Raw genomic sequence first — 14,532 nt, forward strand, 5'->3', positions numbered from 1 at the left:
TGCCTTCGGCTCAGGTCATGATCCCAGGTCCTGAGATCAAGCCCCACATCGGGCCCCCTGCTCAGCAGGAAGCCTGCTTCTCCCTCTCACACTCCTCTTGTTTGTGTTCCCTCTTTCACTGTCTCTCTCTGTCAAATAAATAAATAACATCTTTAAAAAAAATAAAAAACAAAGTGTGATTACTAGACCATCAGCGTTAGCTGTTAGAAATATAAATTCTGAGGCCCACCCTAGATGTCTTGAATAAAAGCCCTTTGGTGGCACTCAGCATACTGAAGTTTGAGAATTGCTATCATAGAACCTTCAAGGTCACTTTAGACCAATTTGGACCATGGTTCAAACTCATACCAAAAATGCCTCAGGGAAGGCCCAAATGATGAAGATAGAATTCAGCCAACAATTGTTCCAAAAACTGTACTGAGGGGAAAAAACAGAACAAAACAAAACTGTATTGAGGATCATTCTGGGCAATGTGGAAGAAACAAAAGAAATCACTATTACTTTCATCCTTGAATCATTCAAACACAAATCATTAAGCATCTTCTAGTTGCAAGGTACCATGTCAGATGTTATGCTGGTTGCCAACTTGTACACATCAGAGATAGTGTCTTCGAGGACACATAAATCTTAAAGGGAAGATAAAGCTCCACATAAAAAGCAATTAAGAATAAAATAAGGCAGAACAACAGCAAATGTCAAAAAGTTCAATGCATCTCTTAAATATTTTTTAAAAATGACCCATCCGTGGGGACAGGAATCACCGGGGAAAGAAATCTCTGAGGAGAGGGAATTGGAGTTATGTCTCAGAGTATGAGGAGGACCCAGTCAGGAAGACAGCATGAGCAAGGCCATAGAACACACACAGGCAACATTAAGAAGAACCAGATGAAAGAAGAGGCTAGAAAAGAGTGGGGTTTTGTTTGTTTATTTGTTGGCAAATAGTGGCATCTAAGTTCACTGAGGTAGGTGAAGACAGACAAAGAAGGGTTTTCAGTGCCAGTAAAATGAGTTGCAGATAGTCTGACTGGAGCTTCAGTCCAGAGGAAGTCTTACACATGTACACCGATGACAGACTCTTTTGCTTGGTCATTACCACCCTGAAAAATCAATAAAAATTGTGAAAATCCAGCTTGACACAATATAATTGGCTGTGTCGTTGTGGCATAAAGACTAGTAGACAGAAAATGTCAGAATTAGAACTTTCTTGGGTAGCTTTCTGTTTTTAAAGCAAGCCATGTGGCAGGAAACAATCTCTATAGTTTAGTTCACTGCAAAGGGAGGCAGAACGGACGGTACAGTGAAAAAAGCACAGGTTTCTGGAGTAACGAGAACTGGGCTCATATCCTGCTTCTGTCACTTACTTGTGATGTGACTTTAGTTAAGGTAATGATACTTACTAATTATTTCCCTCTCACATAAAGTCCAACAGCCTTTGAATGAAGGGAAGTTGGTGGCCAGAGAAGGTGCTCCACTCCACAAGTCACTCAGGGACCCAGGCTGACAGAGCCTCTGCTGTCCTCAACATGTGACTTTCTAGGTCTTGGACATTGGCATCTAGCCATCCAACAGCGGAAGAGAAAATATGGAGTATAGCGCGTGGACAGTGTCCGCAGGCCAAACCTAAAAGCGGCATCCATATGCCATTGGCCGGGTCTCTGTCACATGGCCCCATCTAACTGCCAAAGAGACTAAGACATGAGGTTTAGCTGTGCATCGAGGGGGTGTGCTTAAAAGCTGACCAATCTCAAGAGGTGGGCTTTGGAATCACAACGATTTGAATTCACTTCCCAGCCATGTGACTTTGGGCAGGTTAGTTGATCTCCACCAGCCTCAGTTCCTTCATCCGTAAAATGGAAGTAGAAATGGCATCGTTCCAGGGCGATGAAGTCTGCCTGAACTTACCTGTGCCACAGAGCCTGGGCAAACCTGCTGCAGGAGGGAAGAAAGAATTTTGGATGCAGGGGCAAAGCAGTTTCTCCTCCAGAAGGAGTGCCCGCCACTGGTTGAGCTGACCCCCAGGGATTATGCCCTAAAACGGGTAAGTTTTAATTTTGAGTCTGAGATTTCAGTCTATCTGGCTGGCACATGGATATTCACCCCAGACCCAACATGCCCCAAGCTAATGAGTAGACATCCTCCTTAATCATACTGCACTGTGAGTCTGGCTGGCTCGCCCTGAAAAATACATGCTTAAGATTTTTTAAATGAACTTTCTCAGTCTCATTCCGTCGAGTCAAAAGAGTCCACGATTGATATCCATGATAAGATATTAATAGCACATATTTTCGCAGAAGCCCTTCCAAATAAGTCAGCGACATCCAGAAAGGTTGGCCCTCTGGTTGTGCAGGGCTGATTCAGGGTTAGTGTAGAAGGACCGCTGTGAACCAATGACCTGCGCCTTTTTCTTTCCCCTTTTCTTTATCCTGTGATTCTGCTCCAGGCAGACAGGTGAATTTTGTATAGTTTGTATCTACCAAAATCCTTATATTCCTGATTTTGTTTTGTGAACATGTAAAAAAGACTAGAAGAAGAATATAAATGTGATTATCTGTAAGTAATAAGAATGTGAATGTGGATGAGTTTTATCTTCTTTGCGCTTTCCTGCGTCTTCTAAATGGTATACAATAAAAGCAAACTATTTTTAATATATGGTTTAGTAAATGAAAAGAATAAAGTATATGACAAAAGTATTGCCTATAAGGATGCTTGAGAAAATTTATGCTACTAATAATTTTTTAAATATATCTGGACGTCTGAATGCTCGCCAAATATTAGCTGTGGTTCAGTCAATGCTTTTGTCCCTGAAGACTCTGTGTCTGCAAAAAATATGGACCCCTCATCTGGACATCACAGGCAAAATTTCTGTGGATTCTCAGTCTCTGTCTGCATTGCAATCCTGGTTTATCTTAACGCGGACAAGTCCCATGTGGTAGTGCCCGAAGCTCCTATGTGGGGGTGTGGCCCAGTGGCCCTAAATCTCGAGGCAGCCCCATCCTACTCCAGACCTGTGTCCCTGGGCCCACGTCTCCAAAAGCTGGCTCTAATCTGAACAGCCTTCGGGGTCCCCTTTGGCCTCTTGCACAGTCTGTCCCAATCCTATGTCTTTTCTGGCTTTGGCTCCTGGGACTCCTCCAGACCCCCACTTGTTTGGCCATTTCGAGTAAGACACCTGGCACATAAAACACTTCATGACGGTCTTCAAATCATGCTTCCTTTAAGATGGTCATGGAGATAAAAGTCAAAAATAGTGAATTGGGTCACCTCAGTATATTTTTAGCCCCCCATAGAACTAACAACACCACATGAGACTTTTTCGTCACTCTCTCAGCAAGTTGTAGCTTACAATTATCTGATGAAATACATTGAAATCCACAGCTATTTATTTCTTCAGCTCTCAGTACTTGGCCAGAATTTCTATTTTTGTTTCCTTCTCTAATGAGGAAAACTGAGACAGAAATGTAGACTTTATTCATGAGCAAATCTTTTCATACCTTCAAGCAGGCTAGTTCTCATCTTCCCTTGAAGGCTCATAAAAATTATGAGGGAACATTAGTACCTGGAGAAGGGAGAAGAATAGGTGAAAAAAAAAGAGAGAGAGAGAGAGAAAGAAAACCAGAGACAATCCTGGTACAGAACATTTGTTACCCAGTGATTGTGTATGGTGTCAAGTAGTCATTGAACTGTAAAATGAATTCATTTCCCACTAGAGAGGGACAAGCCTGCTTAGGCTCTGGGAAGATTGGGTTTTCATGTCTCAGCTTCACCCAGAACACCTCCCTTCTTGAAGTGATGTATGAATCTTGGAAACTATACTCAAGCATAGGTCATAATGATCTGTGCCAAGTGGTTACAAATAATGTGTGAGTGGGAGGGAGTATCTACTACTCCCTGGCTTAATGCAAGGCAATTCATTCTTAATACAACATGGAACCAGTTTTACCAAATTAGCCAATCGTATCTTTGGACAACAATCTAATAGCCTCATAAAACCAAAAGCCACATCTCTTTTCAGCAAGCATTTCAATCCAGGTGGATGTTGGTAAACTAATATTTTCAGCTTTGAGGAGAAAAATTGAAGGTACATTATTTTTATTGCTGTCTTGCAAATGGCCGTTCGGAGCGCCCCAGTTCTACTCTTACTAACTCTGGGTGACTTCTGACTACATAGGAAACTTAGTTTTTGAAACACTGCTTTAAAGCAGGGAGCTATCTAGACCTGATTGACAAATTCATTGCTTCTCATTGACACTTGTCTAGGCACACATTTGAAATTGTCGCAATTTTAAATAATGATGAAAAGTGATTAATTAGGGACCCTGGTCATAAGCATCAAACCTCAAACTAAAGTAGGATAAAATTAAGGACTTAAAGCCAAATTAAACCTGCATTTGACTCAGTGAGAAAGTTGAGGTTGCTGCCATGTACTAGGGAATCTCCCAGTTCAGGCCAGGCCTGTCAGCGCACCTCATGTCAGAGTCCATACTTATCTCCCAGGATGTAGTCAGCCATGCTTACCTTTAGACCACAGTCTATCCCACGTTCGCTGATCTGGCACATCCTCACTTCCTTATTGAGTATGGAAGGGCTGCCTAAGTTCTCAGAAATTCATTTTAGGATTTCCCCTGTCATTTATGGGCGTGTACAAATGACAGCCGCTAGTTCCTTTCTCTTCTGGACTGCTGTATATGTCTTTATTTTTAGTATAAATGAGTGTGTATGGAGTGGTGTGTGCATGTGTGTGTGTGTGTGTGTGTGTGTGTGTGTGTGTGTACACAATTGTGCCAAGCCCAGCACAACTCATAACACCTCATATACTAAAGTTATAGTATTTCCTTCCAAGTCAGACCTCAAGGAATTGTATCTGGTGATCGTGAGGTGACATACCAAAAAATGAAGAGCTACATGGTGAGAATAATGGGGCAAAAAGGAAGAAACAGGCTGGGCTTTGATGATAGGATTGGGCCACTGAACCAACCCTGAAACCAAATGCCTCCAGATTTCACATCATGTGAAATAATTGCTCTTATTACTAACATCACCATTACTAGGATATGCACCTAGACATAACCAATACTCCTACATTCTTACATAGCTCCAGAAACTACATTGCATCATTACTTCTCAAGGAAGTATACACACATACACACACACACACAATTTTATACATTCCACAGATTTTATCAAGGAAAATTCAGAAAATACCCCAAGAAATTAAGTAAGAAGAGTAAATAAGGAAAAATACAATCTAACTAAATGGCTCCTTGATGATTGATCTCAAATCTTCATTCCAACCACTTATCATGGCTTCTCCCAAAGATTCCCCCACCTAAGTGATTACTATCTTTCCCCTCATCCCTCACCCTGATTCCTGATGTGTCACTGCCAATTCAAGTTTCCTGTGGAAGCATTAAGCTTTTCTCTCCTCCACACCTCTGCTTCCTGGATCTCTTTCATATTATCAGTCTTGTAAAATATCTAATCTTGAAAATATCTAGACCTAATTCAGCCAGTCACTCGTCGTGACAAACTTCCCATCCTAGCACCGTGGCGCTATTTGTCCATAACCTCACTGAGAAGGCTCTGGGGCTGACCAACGCTGCTATGACTCGCTCAAAGCCTGGATTAGCCACCTTTGGGCACAACTTTAAGATTGAGCTGGTTCCTCCAATCCCTGCTGAGATTCCCATAACTACTTAGAGCCTGAAGAATAATCATCAGCAGTGCTCAACCTGGTAGCTACAAACAGCTCACAGGTAAGGAAGCTGTGCTGAATGGTTTGTGGCCACTGACATGTGGATGTGGTTTTATATTAGTGAGACCACGGGCAAGCACAGCATCATTGGCGATAATGTCTGAGGACCAATTTTTATTTTTTATTTTTTTTTAATTTTTTTAAAGATTTTATTTATTTATTTGACAGAGAGATAGCCAGCGAGAGAGGGAACACAGCAGGGAGTGGGAGAGGAAGAAGCAGGCTCCCAGCGGAGGAGCCCGACGTGGGACTCGATCCCCGAACACCGGGATCACGCCCTGAGCCGAAGGCAGACGCTTAACGACTGCGCTACCCAGGCGCCCCTGAGGACCAATTTTTAACATCTGATCATGTTTCACACACTATTCGAGTGTTCCTGGACCATGTGTGATTACATAGGTATCTGAATAAAACAAAGTGTAATAAAAAATACCCATACCTTCTTTATGCACGAAACCTCATTTATAACTTCTAATATCTCCTACTATATCCAAATTACAAAACATCCCCATTTAAATGCAATAGGGATAAAATTCACAGCAATGAGGTTTGCACAGGCTTCCTTATGATTTCCAGTGTTGCTTCTCAATTGTGGCCTTTAGATCTCTAAGCCCAAAGCTCCTGATAACTTCCAGTTCTGAGAAACCACTTCCTCTTTTCTTCACACTCCCACTGGATTCACATTTTTTTTTTATTTCCCTTTGTAAGGATCTGAAGCTGTGTTTTTTGACATAGCTATTAAAGTTTATCTTAACCCCAGTGTCCTTTTCTCTTATTTTGTTTCATTTATATTATTATAACATTTCTGATAAATCATTTGTATAAACTTAGCATGGCTTTTTGAACTTCCTAAACAATCCAATGGCTTTTCTCCCTCTTCATTGGCAATTACCAGTTCATCCTGAGCATCTTGAGTCCTCTCTCACCCTTGGCTCATCTTGGTGTTCAGTTCCTCCAGCAAAATCTTTGAACAAAGCAAACCACATTCCTGATACATATGGGGGGGGGGGGGGACAAGAGAAATTAGGTGTTTACTCTCATTATACTGGAATGTGCTCAGGTGCACAGGAAATACTTAATGCTTGTTACTCCTTGGGAACAACTAGAATAGGACTGCTTCTGACCCTTAATCCACCCATCCTTTCACATATTCATGCAATAAATATTTATCAGCGACTACTAACTTGGCATCTTGATAGGCACGATGGATAGAGATGATAAGAAAACAAACATGGTCTCATGAAGTTTATAGTCTTAAGGAGAACCAATAATAAGTAATAATCATACAAATAATCATAGAAAAGTTCACAAGATCTATTAGGGAAGAGTTCAAGAGGCTGTGGGAGAGTCAGGAAAAGCATTTTAACTTAGATTGAAATTTGGAGAAGGCTGGCCTAAGGAAGGAATTGGCCAGGAAAAGGATGGCCGGAAGAGGACAAGAGCTGAGGGAAAACAGCTCACAGAAAATCCTAAGGCAGGAGAGAACTTGTAGATTAAAGTAACTAAGAGGAGGCCATTGTGGCTGAAGAGTGGTGACAAAAGGAGAGCATGGCATCGCCTGTGGCTAGACAGACATGTGGAAGGCTGGTCGTGTAAGGACCTTGTGAGCCACATTAATGAATTATGATTGAACAGAAGAGTGGTGTGATCTGACTTGTGCTCTTAAACATTCACTGTAATTGCGGGATGAGTTGTGGGTGGCAAGCGTGGAAGAAAGACACAGGTTGAAGGCTATTGGAGGAATACAAGCAAAAATATGATGTGACAGCTTATCTTACAGTACTGATAGTAGAGTTGTCAAGAATCGGCCACTTTCAAGAAATAGTTATATACATATCAGGAGTGTTAAGTCACGGATGACTCCAAAATTCCTGGAAGAAATGACTACATGGATAGAAGTGTCATTTAGTGACATGGAAAAGAACCAAGGCAAAAAACTCTTGTGAGAATGAGAACTAAGTGTTCGGTTTTAATATGTTTATTCTGGGGTATTGTGAGCTATTAAGAGAAATGTTGAGTAATAACTGGGTCTGGAATTCAACATGTAACAGGACTGGAGATATTAATTAGGGAATAATTGGAGTATCCATGGTATTTACAGGCTTGGAAAGATCTAAAACCCCCTAGAAGAGCATAAAATGAAGAAAAAAAGGTCCTGCAATTGGTTCCTGAAGGACTCCATCATTGGAGGTTGGGCCAAAGAAGGGGGAATTAGCAAAAGAGATTAAAAGCTGACTGCCAGAAATTAAAAACCACAAGGGTCTCTACTAGCAGATTCTAGAAACTAAACTTTTCAGATTTTTAGCATAACAGAGCTCCAGATACTGAGCCAGGAAAAAAAAAAATGCTGCCATTGTCTTCCACAATCGTCAAAGAAGAAAGTATGCTAGACTGTAGAAGTTAAATTAGTAGTATTTGGGTCAATCTGCCATCTAATTGGAGATATACAAAAGGGCTTCAAAACATCATCCATGTGGATTTATAACATCAGTGAAGATCACAGAGTAAGGACTTCAAGGGGCTTATGTTTCCCCAGAAACACCAAATTATCTAGCAAAAACTAAGAACCAACCTTTTTGGAACTCTGCAAGATGGCAAGTGTTTACAGCAATCAAGTGAACAGTTAACCAGGAGAAAGGCTGCTAGAACACAACAAGAGAACCCTGTGGCATTTTGACTTATCCTCACCCCATCCCTTTCCCAGTATGGTGGCTGACTTCAAGCTCGCGACTTGAATCCTCAGTATGAATACATGATACTGCAGGGAGGAGAGACAGTCTTGCTCCCACGGAGTCACATTTGTTTTGACCTGTCTGTGGTTCCCCTGAAGAACTAACACAAGGAGCCTGGCTCTGTTTCACCTAAATTGTAGCTCTCTTAGGGTGGAGGGTGTTCCTCAGAAATACTGACAGCCAAGTGCTGCCACCTGGCACAAAAACTAACAATTGAAGCAAATAGTAGACAGGACAAAAGTCAGGAAGAGAAAGCTGGGGAATGAGATTCTTTGGGGGAATAAGAGCTTTGAAAAGTATGCTAGCTCGTCTAGAAAACTATGTGCATGTCCAGGGCAGCGAGCATGCTGAAAGAAGACTAGAGAAGACAATAAGCTTTCATTTCTAGTTCATCTTTAGGCTCAGCATAAGCAGGAAGTGAAGGCCAATTCAGAATTATTAAATGGCCTGGCTAAGCATTAAGGAAAAGGGAACATCATTTTTACAACTGAGGTACTGTTATGGGTTGAATTGTGTCCCCCCAGAATTTATATGCTAAAACTCTCATCTCTAGTACCTCAGAATGTTAGTGTGTTTGGAGGTAAGGCTTTAAAGAAGTATTATCTTAAATTGAGGCTGTTGAAGTGGATTGTCCCCAATCCAATTTGACTGATGTCCTTATAAAAAGGAATAAATTCGATGCACAGAGATGTCATGTCTGAGCAAGCACAGAGGAAAGGCCATAGGAGGACATAGAGAGAAGGTGACCATCTGTAAGACAATGAGAGAGACCTCAGATGAAACGAACTCTGTCAACATCTTGAACTTGGACTTCCAGCCTCCAGAATGGTGAGAAAATAAATTTCTGTTGTTGAAGTCACTCAGTTTGTAGTATTTTGTCATGGCGGCCCTAGCAAAAGAATACAGGTAAACAGATCTGAAAGTGACTTTCTATAGAACCCACACACACAAAATTTAGAAAACTGTTCAGCAATCTGAGTAGAAAGAAAAGAAATAGGAAGACACAGATGAAGCGAAATAGAAGTAAAATATATGAGGAGGCAAAACGACATAGAAAGATAATAGAGTGAGATAAGGAAGAAAAACAAACTAGGAAACTAAAACTGTATTATCAGAATTAAAATCTTCATTGCAAACGGTAAACAGGGAGCCAACACTGTAGGAAATGGAATCAGTGACATATTATATAAACGTGGGAATTATTCCAGACTGTAGAGAAAGACAAAAATATGAAAATGATGAAATAGATATTATAAATAAAAGTCATAGGAAATAGAGACAAGATAAGAATTATAAGGCTCTCCATGGAAGAAACAAAGCCAAAAAAACTGGAGCAATCATCATTGAAATCAATTAACATCCGGAGTTGAAAAATTTTGAAGTGTAAAGATTGAAGGTCAATAAAAACAGAACCATATCTGGTTAGTTCCTGGCAAAAAAAAATAAAATAAAAAATAAAAATAAAAAAATATATATATATCAAATTACAAGGACAGAGGGGAAAAGTCCTGAAAGCTTCCAGGCTGAAAAAATGGTTAAGCTTTAAGACTGTCATTGAGTGGAATTGCTTTCCATGGCTGATGATCATTTTTAAAAGTTATTGGTGCTGTTGTAGTAATGATTAAATAATTTTTCAACTCTTTGCAAATATAGAGTATTGTCCTTGCCCAGAGAACCACAACTAATTTGCTTTTTTAAGAGGTAAGCATACAAAATTGAAAGGATCCTAAATGCCCAATTATGGGAGGGTAGGTAGCAAACCCATATGATGGAATACAATACAACTTTTTGTTTTTTTAAATCACTGAACAAAAGAATCTGTATTGGTAGCAGAAATTGTTCTGGGTAAATTTATGGTGAATTTTTTAGAAAGCAGCCAACAGGGCCACTTGGGTGGTTCAGTCAGTTAATCATCTGCCTTCATTTCAGGTCATGATACCGGGGTCCTGGGATGGAGCCCCAAGTTGGGCTCCCTGCTCAACAGGGAGTCTGCTTCTCCCTCTCCTTCTGCCCCCCACCCCCGCTGGTGCTCTCTCTCTTTTTCTCTCAAATAAATTTAAAAAAAGAAAAGAGAAAAGAAAGCAGCCAAAAATACGCATGATACTGTTTTGGTAAAACACGTGGAGACACGAAAACATATACGAGAAGACAAAATGAATGTACTCAAAATTGTAATAGTGATTTCAAGTGTGCTGATACGGACTCTGAAGTAAGACAGATCTGGGTCTGAATAACAAGGTAAGTAAACTGGATCACTTATTTAACCTCTCTGGGTCTCAATTTTCTCAACTATAAGTTAGTTTATGGTTTAATACCCGATAGGGTTGTTATGAGGATTAAAGAAGCTAATGCTTGTAGCATAGTGCTTAGAAAACTAAATTGAAGTTTGTTAGTGTTACTCTGATTTGCTAAATAAGAAATGATTTTTCTGTTGATTTTTCTCTGATGAGATTAAATTACTTTTATTTAATAACAAAACTAAAGGAATAGTAAAAAAATTTCTTAGAATTATTGGGATTTTGCTTAAATGTTAAACAAGCCTCCATACAGATGGAACAGAGCCAAACCCAAGTTCTGTAGCCCCAGCTTAGCAAAGGAAAGGCTCTCATTCAGGGAAAAGTTGAAGAAACCAGCCCCTGTTCTGAGAAGCTGTCAGGCAGTACTCCCAGTACATTGTAGAGATAAGAAACAGTTCACCTGGGACATTGTCTAACAAATGTCTGGTGATGCGCCAGAGGGCCACTGGAAGCTAACCTGTATCGGGCCAGATACACTTCACTGTGGGTCATTTTCTGTGTCTACAGCCAATCAATTTCAACAGGCTATTAAAACAAAGACGTGTTCTTTATTTTTGGTAGGTTTCATTAATAACATTAATAACAACATTTCCATTCCCGGGATGTGATGTTTTGCACTCAAATCAGCTTATAGGCAGTTAGCTTTCAAACTAATAATTCACATTTCAAAATAAACAACCACCAAAAAGCCAAATTTACTTAATTGTATTTGAGCAGGACAAGAACATTATATTCAGAAAATCAGAAAGGCTAATAGCATTTCACAAATTTCAGTCACTATAGTAGTGTCCATAAATCTTGCAAACTAAATGAATCCAGTGCATCAGATGATAAAGACGTTTAGGTTTAAAAGCAACAATTGTTCCAGACATTGCAAGCTTGTTGCTGGCCAAGTTTGTATTTCCCATAATACCTGGTGAAGTATTTTGCACGAGAAATACTTGGAGCCTGCCTGGTTTTGCTGATTAAGCCAAAGCACCTGAATTGACTTTTGGGTGCTTGCAAATATAGGCTCAACTCCATGACCATAAGGGAAGCATCTGATGCATTTTATAAAATAGCAATGAGGTATTTTACTTTTAAAATATCATTATAACAAAGAAGTAGGGAAATTTTGAAAGCATATTTAGAAGTGTAAAAAACCTATAGCAAACCTATACCTTCCATTAGGGGAGCAGTCTCTTCTTAATAAGGTATTCTTTCCAGGTGCTGGTTATGAGACCTGAAGCTAATCTCAGTATGCACCTCTCCACCCCGACAATGCTTTAATTCAATTTTGAACCTTAGTTCAGAAGAACATTGATTATGTGTGTGTGTGAAGTGTGGTTATATCATGTTTTAAACTTTTTATAATAGAATATTCCAAATCTACATAAAAGTAGACAGGTTGGTATCCTGAACTCCCAGGTACCCATCACCAGACCCAGCTTAAACCCATGGCTAATCCTGGCCCAGCCACACCTACATCCATTCCTCCCACTACTGCAGGATTTTGAAACAATTCCCACACATCATATTATTTCATCCATTAATATTTCAGTAATTAACCTAAACAAAAGGGTTCTTTACTTTAATAACCCTAATGCCATCATCACGTTTGGAAAATTAACAATAATTCCTTAATAGAAACAACTATTATTTAAATTGCCAATTGTGTCATAAAAATTGCTGGAAGTGGATTTATTGTTATTTTAAAGTATGTTCCTTTGAATCAGGATCCAGATAATTTCTGTATACTGCACACAGTTATTACGTCTTATTTAAGCCTCCTTTAATTAATAGATTTCCTCTCTATTTTTGTGTGCAATTTATTTCTATGGAATAAATTAAGTTGCTTGTCCTTAGGATTTCCTCCATTGGTTTCCTGATGGGACCTCAGGGTATAATTGAATCTGTTTCCTCCATTCTCTGTATCTCTGTATGTGGTGATTGGATATAGAGGCTCTATTAGATTCAAGCTTTGTAGGTTTTGGTGCTTTTCTGGGGGGTGATGGCGGCGGGCAGGACTTTTCCCTGGTTGCCAATGTGTTGGATCATTTCATTCTCAGTGTAGTTTAAAAAAAAAACCCTTTCTTTTTTCTCCTGCCTTATCCTCTCCTGTTTCACTGACACCACCTAATACCGTGATCCATATTGACAATCCAATGCATATCCCTCCATATTTTCTCTGTATTCACTTACCTTTACGCATGTGCAGAGACTCTCTGCTTTACAAAAAATGACGTCATGAAAAGCCTTCCAAGCCAAGTAGCAAAGCTCTAATTTGTCCTGTTTAACGGCTCCAAAATAATATTCCATGTGCATATCCACCACAATTTATTCAGCCATCCTATTTCAGGTGTCAAATACTTTGCTCTTGGCTCTTGTTGCCACATCTTGTTCATATACACATATATACTGGCTTTCTTTTTTTTTTTTAATGTTTTTTATTATATTATGTTAGTCACCGTACAGTACATCCCTGGTTTCCGATGTAAAGTTCGATGATTCATTAGTTGCTTTTGTTTTTATAGGATGGATTTCCTGAGAATGAGATTGCTGGGTCAAAAAGTATTCTGTATATTTTATTTTAATAAATGTTTCCAGATAGCTCTCAAGGAAGGCTGTAGCAGTTCACATATCCACCAGCAGAGGATGAGGTCACCCTTTCCTCCACAATCTAAAACGGTCTCAAGGAGGGGCGGGGGGAGGGGGTCACAAGCAAGAATCACATGTTGGGAGCCAGCAAGGAGCAGGGGTCATTCAAGGAGAGGAAAAGCTCGATGGGATTCCCTAATCAGCAGTGAGCTAATGTAAGTGGTTCTTTGATAGAAAAGGCCTTATTCATCTTTATATCTCATGAGCCTAACACAGGCCTGGCACAGAACAAACAATTCCGAATACCCCAAAACAGGGTCTGACAATAGGTATCTCTACCTGCTAAGGCCTACCTCGAACTCCACTCCATTTCATGGAGCCCAGTGAGTTCTTTCCTACTGGGCGGTACTTGCATATTACACAATAGAGTGTATCTAGCATCTGCCCTTCATCTCATATGAGTCTTTATCCACTTCCGCTAAAATTCAGGGGAAAAGAAGTTGTCTGGATTGGAAGAAACCAGGAAACGTGGCAAGAGAATCATTCCTAAGTCACGGATCATTCTGTTTTCTTAATGTTCTGCATGTGATGGTCACACCAAAAGGAGCACCCACCGCCCTTCCTCTGTAAGAGTCACATTTTTCTTCCTAAGCCTTCATTCCTCTCTCTTGCTCCATGTGCCTTTTCAGTACAATGCTCCCTGACACAGTACTCCTCACCTCACCTTTCAAGCCAAGATCTCTTCTCTGAATAAGCTAAAAGGTTGTGCCTTCTGCAAATAAGAAAGATCTTTTTTCAAAGAATCTACCAAATGTTCTCACAATTCAGTCCTTAACTATTAGTTTAGCTAATTTTACAGTAAAGGGGAACAAAAGATTAGCCCAGCTTCATCTTACAATTGGGAGAATGAGTAACAAAGCTCCTGGTTTTGACCAAGCCTTGCTCTGCATTTATGGGAAGCATTATGCTCGATTATCAAAGTCATTGTTTGTGTCACTAGGGGGATCTGTATACTGGAAATAAGAAAGCTGTCTGTTGACAAAGGGAAGCAGTATGATTACAATGTACGCTTGTAAAATTATGAAGTCATAATACCAATTCCTCGTTATTCAGAGAGACACACTGCACTGAGAGTGACCTTAGAGAGAGGGTTATACGACAGCAGGAAGGAGAA

General features: G+C 40.0%; 1 pseudogene; it reads left to right on the forward strand.

Moving 5' to 3' along the window:
• Positions 1-331: 331 nt before the first annotated feature.
• On the forward strand, positions 332-5,856 carry LOC123783216 (ATP synthase F(0) complex subunit g, mitochondrial pseudogene; annotated as a pseudogene).
• Positions 5,857-14,532: the final 8,676 nt, after the last annotated feature.

The sequence above is a fragment of the Ursus americanus genome, chromosome 1, assembly GCF_024610735.1.
Source record: "Ursus americanus isolate L20-20 chromosome 1, mUrsAme1.1.p, whole genome shotgun sequence".
Lineage (NCBI taxonomy): Eukaryota > Metazoa > Chordata > Mammalia > Carnivora > Ursidae > Ursus > Ursus americanus.